The sequence below is a fragment of the Schistocerca piceifrons genome, chromosome X (assembly GCF_021461385.2).
Source record: "Schistocerca piceifrons isolate TAMUIC-IGC-003096 chromosome X, iqSchPice1.1, whole genome shotgun sequence".
NCBI classification, from domain to species: Eukaryota; Metazoa; Arthropoda; class Insecta; order Orthoptera; family Acrididae; genus Schistocerca; species Schistocerca piceifrons.
In genome coordinates, this window is record NC_060149.1 from 452,985,669 (window position 1) to 453,000,499 (window position 14,831).

The following is a 14,831-nucleotide window of genomic DNA, read 5'->3' on the forward strand; positions in this document are numbered from 1 at the left end:
CTAACAGTAAGAATGAGACTCTATATCCATTACATAAAATTATTTCTAAAATAGAATATTTATGACTAGTTCATTTAAGAAACTGATATATTTTTCAGAAGACGCCTATTGTACATATGACGAGTGTGCATGTGCAGCACTAATAGAATGAACCTGTGGGTCAGAAAACAACTAAGATGTTCTTCGATCCTTGTTTTGGATATTGTTGTCTAAAGCTTTGCCACACGAACGCTAGTTGTTACCTAAACGGTTAGTGGTTTGCTTGTTTTACCGCTCATCGGCCTCTTTTACAGAGGTGCGCTTCCTCTGTTATTTTGTTTGCGTTCTATCTGACTGCGCGACAGTCCAGCGCAGAGCAGTGGTGTGCGGTCCCATTCGCTCCGCAACTCTCTCGCTCCTACGCCGACACTAGCGACACACGGTCGCGGACGGGGCGATCAACTACACTGCCTGGGCGCAATTCTTGCATGAGCCTGAGCTAATTCCATATGTTGGAATATTCTTGGCAGTCGGAATTACTTTCAAGCTGTCTGAATTCTGAGGGGTATTATGGTCAGATTGGCAAAAATTTGTAACTCAATTCAAGGACAAAAGGCCTCGATAATATACTTGATATCAGAATAGTTAGTTCTCTTTTTAGTGGCGTGCCAACTACTTCTGAAGTTTTTTGTTTTATTCATACAAATTCCATCGTCTTTCATGTATGGGAGCGCAGCTTAAGAGCTTCACAGGTAGTGGCATGTAGGTTAACTGACCAGTTTGGCTGAACTCCAAGTATGCATCATCAGAATATAGTTCTGTGTTGTTAATGAGTCACGCATCCCTGTTGTTCCTCTGAGTACAGAGGCAGGAGGGTCTTTACATAACACGCTACAGGAGTGGTTTTTAGTCTAGTTGCTTTATCTTGGTGTAGAGCGATTTATGTACAACGCAGGAATAATTTACAAGTGCAGTTCTGCGTATGACAGGTTTTATTCGTTAAACCTCAAACTTCCAATCCATTTTGCACTTATAAACGAGGGGAATTTAACAATGTTTCACACTGTCGTCTTCTGTCAGTTTGAGACACTTTAATATGATACAAATTAATATATGGACATGGATCCGGAAACTCTTTATTACCATGCTAGAACTCATTTTCTACAACTCTTCGTAGTTATGGATGGTCCAGCTGTCATTTGTAAATTCCTCGTCAATGTATGTAATCTGTTTCACTAAAGGTAATGTTCACTCATTTCAATTCTTGCGCTGACATGTGACTCACTTCATTTCCTTACTTACATGTACCGTCAACTGTACTGGCGATCATTGGGGAGCTGACTAGTACATAACTGTTTGCTAATGTCCATTATGGACTTGATTTCCGAGCGTAGACAACTCATGTGACAATCTGATTTGTGGATTAGCATAAGATAATAGGCGTGACACACAGTGCTTCAATGGGTAAATATTTACAGACTGAAGGTATCCAGACAGTGGACATTCGAAGCAAATGATGGTTGACTTACGGAGCATGAGACAATTAAGCCTGCTACTTGTGACTTCGTGAGAATGGTGAGGACACAGCAACTAGATGAGGCAATCCTTTGTGGCTTGGGCAATGTCAGAAATGCTAAGATAAGACAGGTACAAGTAATGTTGAACTCTTGACTATGTCGCTAGTTTGACATGATAATCTACAGTGTCTATACTATCTGTAGCGTATGCAGGAACACGTAGACTACGCGGATGAATCTAAAATTTATTAGAAACCTGATAGAAGATGTGTCTTCATCAGTGCGAAGATACATGTCCTTTATAAACAATGGAACTACGCCTCAGATCGGTACTGATGTCAGCCCACTTCTAAACAACAGATTCCGTATAGGCGAATCGGAAGAAGTGGACCATTGTCCTAGCTTCAAAGTTCTCAGTACCTAAAAACATCATAACTGTGTTTTCTTGGCCTATTTTCAAGCTCTTGTTCATTGAGTTCCTATACATTCATCATGCCAGTGTTACAGAGTGCAGTACGATGGTAGATTGAATCATACATCAATACTAAAGGTGGGAATTTTGAACATTTAATGTCAAAAAGAGTTCCATGGGGTATTTCGATATTTCCTATTCCTGTCTGTTTACCATGGTTAACGCACTATGAAGAGTTGTAGGAAATGTGTTCTGGTTCTGGAATAATGCGTTCAGGAATCCATGTCCCAAATAAAATTTTCCTTTTCTATGAGTGAAGACTGTGTCCTGAAACTGCATAAAAAGTCATTTAGAGATAGGTAATGTTATGACCAACCTGAAAGTAATCCAGGATGATGGGGCTTTCAAAGAGACAGATGCAATAAAGAAATAAAGAAGATGGGAAGGAAAATAAATGTTAATCATTTTCCTTCTTATTGTCCCTTTCTCGACTGCTTTACACTTTTATTTAGTCTTACATCAGCTAATGAACTGAGACTCTGCGGAGCAGTTTCCAGAGATAGCTTTCAAATTTAGATATTTTCTTGGGATTCCATCTGGATGGATAAACTGGAATACAGTACCATCATAAATTTCTTCATTAGGTAACCCCTGCTCGACAATACATTCAGCATCCGCAGACGTAGTCATTTTTGTCCTCCAAATACGTGGGAACAACATGTGTATGGATCAGAAGTACAATACTTGAGTGGTCTGATTCGTAAGGAAAGAAAGTTACAGGGTTCAATATGTTCATAGAACGCTAGAGAACTGTTGTTATTTGACCAAAGAGTTTCCTTATATGACGATTTTACCGCCTATTCTGAATAAGTCTTTAGGCTGTGAGTTTCGTATCATCTTAGGCCAATACGAGACAAGGGAAAAAGAAAGTGAAGCAATTCGAATAATCGAAGGCGTCAGTAATTTGGTTGAGAGCCAAACAGATGCCTAGAAAATTCTCAACTAGAAGGTACTCTAAGGAAGACGTCTAATATCTCGCAACAACCGATATTAGCAGTGTAAACATGGAATATTATGCGGTCGGCTACATATTGCAATCGTGCAGATTGTGAAGAAATCGTACTAATTGTTCCTGCAATACATCTTTGAGTGGAACAGGAAAAAATTAATATATGAAGGAATGTAAATAGTCCGTGTCATCCGTTTAATCGTTATCAGAACACTGCTATTGGAGATTTGGACCGAACCGTTGTTTGAGGGTATTTCATGAACCGAGAATACTGAAAACATTAGCATCTATGGAAACATTTTCTTTGTTTGTTTGGCTGAGGATAAGGTCCCTCTCGAACATTATAAGAGTCACTCCTGCATCAGATCTGGCGGACGTGGAAAGATGTGTGGTAGTCAATTGTGGTGCTAGAAGAGATTTAGCAGTCCAGATTTCAGTGTAAGAAAATTAATGCAAGAAAATTGTCGCGGAATACAGAAAGACCTGCAGAGGGTCGAAGCTTAGTACAGGGACTGGCAGTTGACTCTCAATATGAACAAATGTAACGTATTACGCACAAATAGGCAAAAATCCACACTGTTGTATGATTGCAAGATTGTCCAACAACGACTAGAGGCGACCAAAAGCTTTAAATTTCTTTGAGTATGCGTATGGAATGATATAAAGTGGAACGAGCACAAACTAATCGCAGATGAGGTAGATCCCAAACTGAGATTCATGCGAAAAATCCTCAGGAAGAGTAGCTCATCCACTCCCTTTTGATCGCTACTTGAGTTTTATTCGTCATTCCCAGACAATTATCAGACTGGATTGATGGAGGGAACAGAGATGAGAAAAAGACGATGAGCTTGTTTCGTTTCAGGTTTATTTAATAAGCTCGAAAGCGTCATGCAGAACCTCACCCAGTTTCAGTGGCAGACACAAGAAGGAGATTGCCCATCACGTTGTGGCTTACTGTTAATATTCCGAGAGTGTATTTTCCAAGAAGAGTCAAACGATATGCTGATTCCTCCTACATATATCTCTCGAAAAGACCGAAAGAGTAAAATCAGAGTTTCGAGGCCTAGGAAAAAGCAGTCTCCCACGTAACATTCGCGAATGCAGCAGGAAGGGGAGGGGGGCGGTGGAAAGGGTGAGAGTAGAACACAAAGTACACACCACACACCATAAGGTGGATTGTAGAGTGTAGACCTAGATTTAGATGTAACCTCTCTGGCAAATCAAATCCACTTCACCTCTTTCAATGCAAGACCATCTACATCCACCCACTACTTCGACTAATGTTTCATGTATCGTGTGAAGTATAGGGCTCACGTCTCGTCCACGGTAAAATTAGGTGCAAAAATGTATGCAGAAATTCCTCTGCATCAAAGTGCGTTCTACACCCACAACCAACGGTAGATTATTTTGTTAGTGACAAAAGTACCGAATGAGAGATACTGGTGCGAACAGCTCTTTGCCAATAACTGAGGCGCTGCGAGTCCCAAAGGGCGAACGCAACGTGAGACATTTTATTTTTTATTGCTATCCTAGACTTACGACCTATGTCCAGCTTAACAAAAGAAAACTTTCTACCTACAGTTTCATCATACACAACATTAAGAATAAGACGAAACGATTGGACATTGCTGACCTTTAGGATTGCAAGTTGTTTAACTTATTACTTGTCTAATGTAGATTTTAAACATAAAAGGCTTGTGTTGTTTTCAGACAACTGCTTTAACCGGAATACAAATCCCAGTGTTGTTCTAACATACATTAAATATTACTTCATGATACCTGGCATCCATTGTTGCCGTGGGATTTTGAATTCGGTGGTACTGAAAAAACGATTAGACACGCTGATGTTTGTTGTGAAGGAAACTAAGTTTTATTATTTGAAAAAGGCCGTAGGAAACTTTCATTTAAAAAAATTAACCTCCCGCAAAATTTTGAGGAAAAATTTGTTATTTGTAAAAATGAATCACAAAATTAGCATTTTAACAGAGAGAATGCATGAATACAGTAAATTTAAATAGGGTTTTCCTTCCATATCAGTTCCGACGTAGGTGATGTAAAAGTGAAAGGTGGTATATTCATAACCTTAGAAACGAACGCTTAAGCCCACCGTATGTTTCACCAGTCCACATATACAGAAATATTTGCATTCTCTTCTCCGTACTTCCAATTGCCGTGGAGCTTATTCTTGACAAACATAGTACAGAATCATTGATACACACTACACGCTATAGACGCGAATAATTTGATAAACCTGGAATGCGAATGAACGTTATCTACACAATAGTTTTGTTTTCCTATAGTCATTGAAACTTACGTACAATAAAATGTTTCGAATATAAGTAATCTGTAATGCCGTACACAGAGCACTATGTAATTTATGTAGGGTCCACCCAGCAACTGTTACACAAATACGCAATTTGCTCGAAACATGTAGTATTTGAGTTCGCCCTTGGGTATGCAGCGTCTCATTTCATAAAGAATAAGTCCTGTAATTAAAATATATGAAGCAAACTATACAATGAACCTGTCACGCAGTTCACCAGTACGCACATTAAGTCATAACTAAAGTAAGGACGTAGCCAGGGGGGGGGGGTTCCGATTTGTTAAAGATTACCTTGACAAGACTCGTGTTTTTCATTTATTCTCAAAATTTCCGTAAAGAACGATTAATCATTTTATTCGACAACGATCTCGGAGTTTTCACTAAGCGAAGATATAATCTTGTTACTTAGGAGTGCTATGCTTTGGCAAACCACTAAGAAGCAATCATGCTCAAATATCCCTTCACCCTTTATCATACCTCTTCTTTCAGTCTGGATTTGAGCTGAGGAAGTGATCAGGAACGGACGACCGCTAATTGCTTAGGATAGAGTGGTTATCACCGGCAGGGCTTTATGAATAAAGGGATGTCTGTTCGGCAGAGAATCTAGAACAATATCTGGGCTTTATGAATAAAGAGCTGTCTGTTCGACAGACAACCTAGAACAATTTTTGGAGGTGAAAATGCAATGGATCCGAAAATATTCATCCTTACATTTTCCCGAATTTCCTAATTTAAGAAAGCATCTCTCACTTCTTACAATGTAAGAAAGATTAATTTATGCATTAATGAATGTCCCGGCAGGCTAATGCATGAGCCTAAATTAGGAGAGATTCGATTAATATTTGTTTATCATATGGTTGTAGTGCCGGGATTCTCCAAAAAGGTGCCCGGCTCTCCTTCTATGCAACTCTTTTCATTTAAGCAGAAGGAAATTCTTTAAGAGAATTGGAATCATTCGGAAAAGAAAGGGATTAGGAAGGAATTGGCTGTTGCCTGTAGTAAGGGACGAACCCTGGAATTTGCCTAAATTGAAAATGGGAAACCACAGACAACCATTTTCAAAGTTTCTGACGGATGGATTCAAACCACCTCGCCTCCAGAATCAAATGATTGCTAGCTCGGCGGCCCAACACACAGAGGTATCCCACGTCCGTGGAGAATTTGGAAAAACTGATTCTGTACATTGTAATAACCCTAGGGGCACCAAGGTCCTTAAGGTTACGCGGAGCACCAACCAATGGCAAATTTTGCCCATGTTACAATAATCCGTAAATCCTTAATATGTATCTATTTTAAGTAATGTTGTTTCAAATTTTGAAATTAGTGTAACAGGAAATGGTGACAACATAACCAAAAACGTAACTTTTGGAACACATATGGTGGATGTAACAAGCACCAGTGATCAAACCCTAGATAACGAAAGTTTTTATAAACTAAAATCATAAAGTCTGTGCTTGAATAAAAAGGCTGCCCAAAGTTTCTATGCACTCTTTGATCAAATAACTAAATAATACAGTTTTCTCCTTGATGGTAAGTTTCGAAAGCAGAAATAAAAGCAGTGGGACAAATATAGGTTATGGTACATTGCAAAATAAAAAAAAACACTCTCCAAATAGAGAGAATACTGTCATTTACAAATGATATTTATCTCCTGCCCTCAAAATAGTGGATTCTGAATGATTCTTACACAGGTGGAGACCAGAGCTTCCACATGTTAAGTTGGTTTTCGTGATGTTGTCTCTGGCTGTCTGGTTACTTGCATTCTTCAAAAACACACTTAGATAGAGACCATACCTTCCTCATGTTAACTTGGTTTTTGAGATATTCTCTCTGGCTCTCTCATTTCTTGTATATTTAAACATATGTAGCATGTTGCTTTCCCAGTTGAGTCCTCATTTGCAGAAATTTTGGTTACTTCTAGTTTTTTCCAAGGATCTCTCCCACTGCGCAAATAATAGGCAACCGGAGTCGAAGTCGTTGGATCGCTCTTCTACACATGGTTTCAAAATTTCAAGGCCTTACTCATGGAGATACAGCTTTCTAGCGTTTGATGCCCTTCCGTTCCACTTATCCATCTCCAACAGTGTGTATGAGTTTACAGCAACTACGTCAACTAGGCTGTAGAACATTGACACTGGTCATCTTCTTGTAACCCTTTTTGTAGAGTATGTCGCCGCGCGGGATTAGCCGAGCGGTCTTGGCGCTGCAGTCATGGGCTGTGCGGCTGGACCGGTGGAGGTTCGAGTCCTCCCTCGAGTATGGGTGTGTGTGTTTGTCTTTAGGATAATTTAGGTTAAGTAGTGTCTAATCTTAGGGACTGATGACCTTAGCAGGTAAGTTTCATAAGATTTCACACAAATTTGAACATTTTTTTAGAGTATGTCCAGGCCATTTGCTTTATGGCATACATTCTTCACATAGTGGAATTATAGTACTGGTTTGCATGGGTTTCCTTTTCTGGTGTATTAACTTCTTCTCCCTCATCAAGATGTCGTGTTGACAAAAATCAACAAATTTTTTGTTTTGTTTTTCCTTTGTGGTGTGGGGTATGTGTTTTCGGTACTATTTGTCCGTCCCAGTCGATGAGGGTCTGTAATGCTCATACAGTATGTCCGCCAATTCCACAGAAGTACAGAAACGGTGAGTTGTGATATTGTGGCCTGTATTCTTTATTGGATCCCCAGTCTCTTCAGTCTCAAGAGGACCCCGTTCACAGGTAAGTCTGCTGTTTTTCCAGCATACACTCCCAGTTTTGTTATGTTTCGTTCAGTTGCACTACTAAGAATTCCAACAAGTGTACCATATTTTTCAGGTTTGTCTTTGATGAAAACTTTAAAAGGACAACGACCACTGAAAAGACATAGCATTTCATCAATTGTATTGTGATTTCCACTTCTTAAGTACCTTGGGAATATTCCATTCAATTCTTCAAATACTTCACGCAGCGGCGCAAATTTGTCACTTACACGACTTCTGCCCTGATGCCTTATCATCAAAGGCAAGACTTTTAAGCAGCTGATAAGCTCTTGTCTTACTCATAGCTCCTCAATAAATTTGTTTCCAATAAATTTGATCATAAATCAGATAAAGAAATATTGATATCTTGGTAAATTACCATGAGAATTAGAATTCCCATGAAAGCATATATTTCAGAAAAAGTAGCACGAGATACGTCTTTTATTTCAGCTTTTTCATTTGTGTGGTCTACAATATTCTGTACGATTTGAGAAGTGAAAAATTTCGTGGTTGACTCACATATACTTCTTACTTTTCTAGCAGTAGTTATTCACAGATGCTCACGGACTATGTAGGCAAAATCCCTTTTACAATACCTAGAAGCATCTGCCAGATACACTCTACCAGAACTTGTAACATATCTGTTTGGAGCATTACCAGCATGGTTTATTATTTTTTTTATTGTCCTCAGCTTCTTCATTTGAATTCTCTTCTAGTTCTGTGTGTTCCCACTCAAATTGACTGAAATCAGATAACCATCGTCTACTAAAAGTTCAGAAAGAATTTCTGCGTCGATCGGTCTCTATAATTCATGTTAGAAAATCTACTTTACAAGAAAAGCTATAACATTAACGTGCCGTGAAACTCGCTAATGTTACCCTGTGAGAGGGTTTAGAATTTTGACAGCGCGTGTGTCTAATGTAATAAGGTATTGGACTATAATTTTGGATATGGTGAAATTAACAGAAAAACTAAACGAAGCTTAACCTTGGGAGTTAAAGGAAGTTGTAAACTCAGATGTGAAGGAAATAATGAACGGTGGCCAGCCCAGTTAGGCACGTTAAATAGGAAATATATGTTTAACAAAATTGAATATGGGTTATCTAAATTTCTTTCGTTGATATTTCCCTTTGAATAGCACACAGGATACAAACTGACACAGTGTACTCTGAACTGTGTGTAACAGCAGTTACCAAGAGCGCACACACCAGTGAATTATAGGAAGCAAATTTGCACCAAGCTCATACTAATGACAGTTACACTCAAGATCATTACTTAATCAAATACTCAGACGTTACTGCACGAAGCGCAGTACTAAATTAGGACATGAGGGGTTTTTATCTTAACTGACATTGAAAAAAAAAAAAACAAATAAGGATGAATAATATCATAAATACACTGTTTAAACTCCTGTTTCCTTAGGAACAGTAATAGCTCAATTGTCTGTCTGATAGGTGGAAAATATGGTGAGGACCCATAAACTACTATAGTTTTGCTAGTCAACGCTCTATGATAATTTCAGTAGGAAAGACTAATTAAAAAACTAATCATTCAGTTCACTTGGAGTAGTTCATCATTTACTTTGCTAGAAAATAAAATACAACACTGGATTTAATTAACTTTAAAAAAAGGACCATTCATGACAGAAATCAAAACCACACTATTTTTAAAATGAGCTTAATTTAATTGCTTTTTTATCACCCGTGAAGCAGGTCTTCTAGACAATAATATTTTCACACTTGCACTGTAATCCTACAAAACTATATTTTTTAATAAACTAAGGATACTTTAGCAAAAGCCTGTCCTACTTCTCTTTTGTGATTTTAACTTTAATTTCCTCAACTCCTTTTATATTAGACAAAAAATCACTTTTAAACACTTGAATGCAAGAATTGTTCATTTAAATCAGGATACTAGGTTTTAGTAGGGTTAGGACCCTGCATAGGTTCGTGATCGGGATAGAAAATATGGTTCCAGACACGGATTTACAATGTTGTGATTATTATTAAAACAACACACAAATTAACTGGTCCATGCCCGTATACATTACTGAATGTATGAAGTTAGTGAGGCAAGGCGAAGATAGTTGGCAGGGGCCTAGCGACTAACTCTACTCACGGCTCTTGATGTTCGAATGCTCTATAAAATCTCTTCTGGGCGTCGAATTTATATCATTTTAGAGCCATTCCTTTATGCAGAGAATACCAGATAGTAGCCAGATCCACATCCGAGGCAGACACTTTATAAAGCACCTTCCAACTGCCTCGCTTAGTACCGTCGAAGTGTACGGTGCTACGGATAGCCTAACGTTCAAACAAAGGAGCCGCTCAGGTCGACCGCCAAAACCACCTTTTACATCGCACCATTCCTTTTCCGTTGCGGGGGGACTTCCCTACAGCTTTTACATGTTACAAATACAAGTGTCCTAAGCATGAACCAGCTTTCACTAAACATTTTCTTTTTATGACTATACACATATTATAATAATATATCATTTTAACATATCCTTTTGCTTTTTTCATATATACATTACAAAATCTAATTGTCTAGTCACTTATCTAGGAGTTTAAATAAATGAGAATACACACTCCATAATTGCAGATACACTCTTACGTAATATAAACCTACTTCTAATCGATATAAGTCTTATAAGCCGTTTGCTCTACAATAACAAACTGCTACTAATAATGGTTAGTAACCAACAATGAAAATAAAACTCAAGAGTTAGACTCCCGGCACTGTAAAACTCACATTCTGGGTTGCAAAATGAAATTTAATAAAACAGAAATGTAATTGCTCATAACTGGTGGTTGTAGGGAATACAATAAAATTATAGTCGCATGTAGTACCAACTCAGGGCAAAATGTGTCCTTGGACGTAATGTTTCTATTTTTCACTTTCAATTTATAAAACTTTTACCATAAAAAAGTACAGATAGTACATCATAAGAAGAAACACAAATAGAAAAAGGACCATAAACACAGAAGGATATTTATTATGATTTTTTAATAAAAGAAAAATATACGAGCAAATTTTGCCCGTGATTGTTGATTGTAGCGTCAAGATAAAGTGGAATGCATCACAGAAAAAGACTGAAGTGTGACATTACATGTTTTCCTTTTAATTCTGCATTTTTTGTCATTTGACAGTGCATCAATGCATACATGTTTTAAGATTTAATTATCCATGGAATTCCTATCTTCAGTTATTACCGTATTACAAGATCATAAATAGGTTTTGGCGAAAGAAGGATGCAGGAATGCAGAGTGCCATCGGCTCGGACCAACTGAAGCAGCAAGCGGAAAAAACCTTTTAGTATCGAACTGACTTTAAAATGTGCTCTCACCCGGTACACTTCCCGCTATCCACAAACCCCTCCCTATCGGTACCTATCGGAACCGGTTTTCGTCGTTAAGCACTGCCCAGGTGGTAAGATTGGGCGATATTTTATCATTTGGGCTACAGCAACTGACAGAATATTGAGTAATTTTTTCTTAAATGCAGCCATCGCCATTTGGGCGGTATTTTTGTTCAACAACGCGATTTTAGGGCGACACATACAAATCCAAGTTTATTTTTATGCCAATATTTTACTTTAACGCTATTTGTAATAATATTTAGCGTTCCGTTGCCTTCTAAAATACTAAAATATTACGAAGCCAAAGCTCTACAAACTTCCAAATAACGAATCCAGTGCTAAAATTAAATTGCTATAGATAGCTAATTAGGCGATTATAATAGTACGTACATATTTTTAACTTACCATAACGCTAGCCGATGAATCAAAATAGAAGTTTTTCTTTTCTTTGCAAACTGATCCATAATTAAAAACCATCACAACAGCTCTCTGCACAAAATCAGTGAGTGGTAGCACTTACAATAAATTCAAAAGCAACTGAGAACTGACCTGATAAATAAACCAACAACCGTGCTCAAGCAAGGCCAACAACTGGTCTTGGTTAAAACAGGGATGGGTGACAGCCGATAGTACTATGGATGTGTAGGTACTATAAATCTATCGTTAGCCTTGCTGTCAATCGATAGTACGTATCCCTTTTTCGTCGTGTGATTGAAATCAAAATATGTTTCAGTTTCACTGCAGGACAACTACGTCGCGTGTAATTTCATTTACGTGATTGGGGTTGTCTTGATTCCATGGACCACACCTCCCCTTTGGCTACGGCCTTGAATGAAGTTAAATTAATATAATTTACGATCTGTATTTGAGTAAAGCCTTCCAAAATATTGCCGAAACTTCAATAGTGGTCGTTGTGATCCAGAAATATGTTATGACTTCAACGCATTGGCTTGTTTGCAATGCTACTCTAGCGGAAACAGTAAACATTTCTACAGTGATGAGGCAGTTCGTGGAGTCTCTAGCAGCCGTGTTACCTGTAAAATTTGCACTACTTGTGCTGTGTCTCTTTACAAAACATGTGTTGCTTCGTGACGGTTTCGGACAACAACAACGTACGAACAGAGCCTCTGCATAGCAAATCCAGTGGACCAGGAAATTAATGTTCCTGTGAGTGGAAGTGATGCCTCTAGAACCTGGAACTAGTTTATAGCGACAGGATCAGTTGAGGATCGTCACGAAGTGGCCGCGGAAGAAAAACTAAAGCTGTGAAGGACCGATATCTGTGTATAATAGCAAGCAGAAACCCTCAACACAACGCTGCACTTCTAAGACTTCAATTTCAAACAGTTACGGGAGTGTAGGTGTCAACTAAATAGGCTCCATGAGCAGGTATTACTTGTCACAAGACATCTCATGGCTCCTCCTCTAGATCGGGTTTGCAGAGGGGCTCGTATTACGTGGGCACGAAATCACTCTTAGTGGACCAGGCTCCATTGGGCACAAGTTCGTTTCTAATGGGACCCTTATGACAACACTGATATTCTCGCGTGGAGGCAACGAGGACAACGTTTATATCGTAACTGTATTGTAGGCCCCAAGCTCTTGTCAAGGCAACTCAGACATGTTTTACGGTGCATCATCTATCGCTTCACTATATCCCTTGTGCCAATACATGGGAGAATGACTGGCGTGAAGTATCGGGAGGTCATCCTTCGACGCACTGTGAATCTATTTGGTGAACGTACTGAAGCAGAATTCGTGCTGCTGGACGACAACGCACGCTCCCATCGTCACAATCTAGTGGACGCTTCCCTACTGGACCACAGAATCAGTCGAATGGAATAACCTCTCAACCGCAGTGAGACTGTATAGGTCATGCTAAACCAAGCACTCTGCAGTCGTCCTGTCCTAACAGAAACCTGATAGGGCATCATACAGGCAGTTGTGTAGGATTAGGACAATATCCCACAGGCCTATCCCGACAATTTGGTGAGGAGTGTGAGTTACGCCACTCAAAAGTATCCACAATTACGACGAGGACTAGTTAGTTCGTAAACAATGAGTTATATAAAACGACAGTGAGGAGAAACTGTAATGATTCTTGTGGTATCTTTTACTGGTTTTCATCTTTTTTTGTATGTGTTTATCAGGTGTTAATGTGCTCATTTTCTTTATTATTGTTTATTTTTACTGTACCTGACATAATAAAATCAGATTAGTTTACTATTACGTCCAGTAATGAAAATAAAGCGATATAAAGCATTTACTTTGACCATTGTGTTATTTGCTAAGGCAAGACTACCCAAGAAGATGCAGCAGAACGACTAAGGAGCCCGAAAACCTCATGGTGACTTGTCGAGTCGAAGAGCTGGTAACAAACTTCCCGTCAGTGACTAACGGACTGAGTGACTCTGAGTGACAACAGATGCTTCTTCCGCTGTGGACTGCAGGTGGACTGCCAGACAGCCCGAAGCACTAACTACCACGAGCCTTGCACCATTTTCCAGCGCTGAAGTCTTTTTGTAACTTATGTACCCATGTCTGGGTGGAACAGAAACTTTAGGACTGAGGATTAAAATATTTCGTTTTCAAATGTGAAAGTACATGTTTTTGTACTTTTTCAGTAGAGTAACTGTCCGCTCCCGCTAGCTGAGTGGTCAGCGCGAGAGACTGTTAATCCTAAGGGCCTGGGTTCGATTCCCGGCTGGGTCGGAGACTTTCTCCGCTCAGGGACTGGGTGTTGTGTTGTCCTAATCATCATCATTTCATCCCCATCGACGCGCAAGTGGCCGAAGTGGCGTCAAATCGAAAGACGTGCACCAGGCGAGCGGTCTACCCGACGGGAGGCCTCGTCACACGACATTTATTTATTTAGTAGAGTAACTACCAGTATCATTTTACATACACTGATGACACACAGCACACTCCCTGGCAAGTGAATGAATGCCGATTAGTAGCATTGCGGGCACTTGCCATTATTAGGATGGAATAAAAGGGGATCAGAGATGAATGGGGAACTCAATTCACGAAAAGTACTTTGACAAAATGGGAGATTTGTATGTGTAGTATCCGTAACAGCAGACACCACACATATAAATATATATGCCTTAACGGCAGTTAATGGTCATCCATTGCAGATGCCCTCTTCGTCCGAACTCTTGCGGAAATCAGCGTGAGGTTGCGAGCAATGAGGGTAATGTACCGACCTAGTGTAACAAAAAAGGTGATTCACCGGACCAGGTGACATGATTTCATTGATTCACCATCCGATCTCGATGATTCAATTCCATAAAACCACTGTTTATCTTGGAGGATTTTGTGATTCACACTGTCAGATGCCTTAGAGAGGTCAATGACAATACCAACCGGAGCAATTTTGTTATTTAATGGCAATAAAATTTGGTGGATGAGAGTGAGAAACATGTACGTATTAAATATGTATAAAATTACATTACTAACAATAGTCTCAAACACGACTGTTAGTATGGGAATGGCAC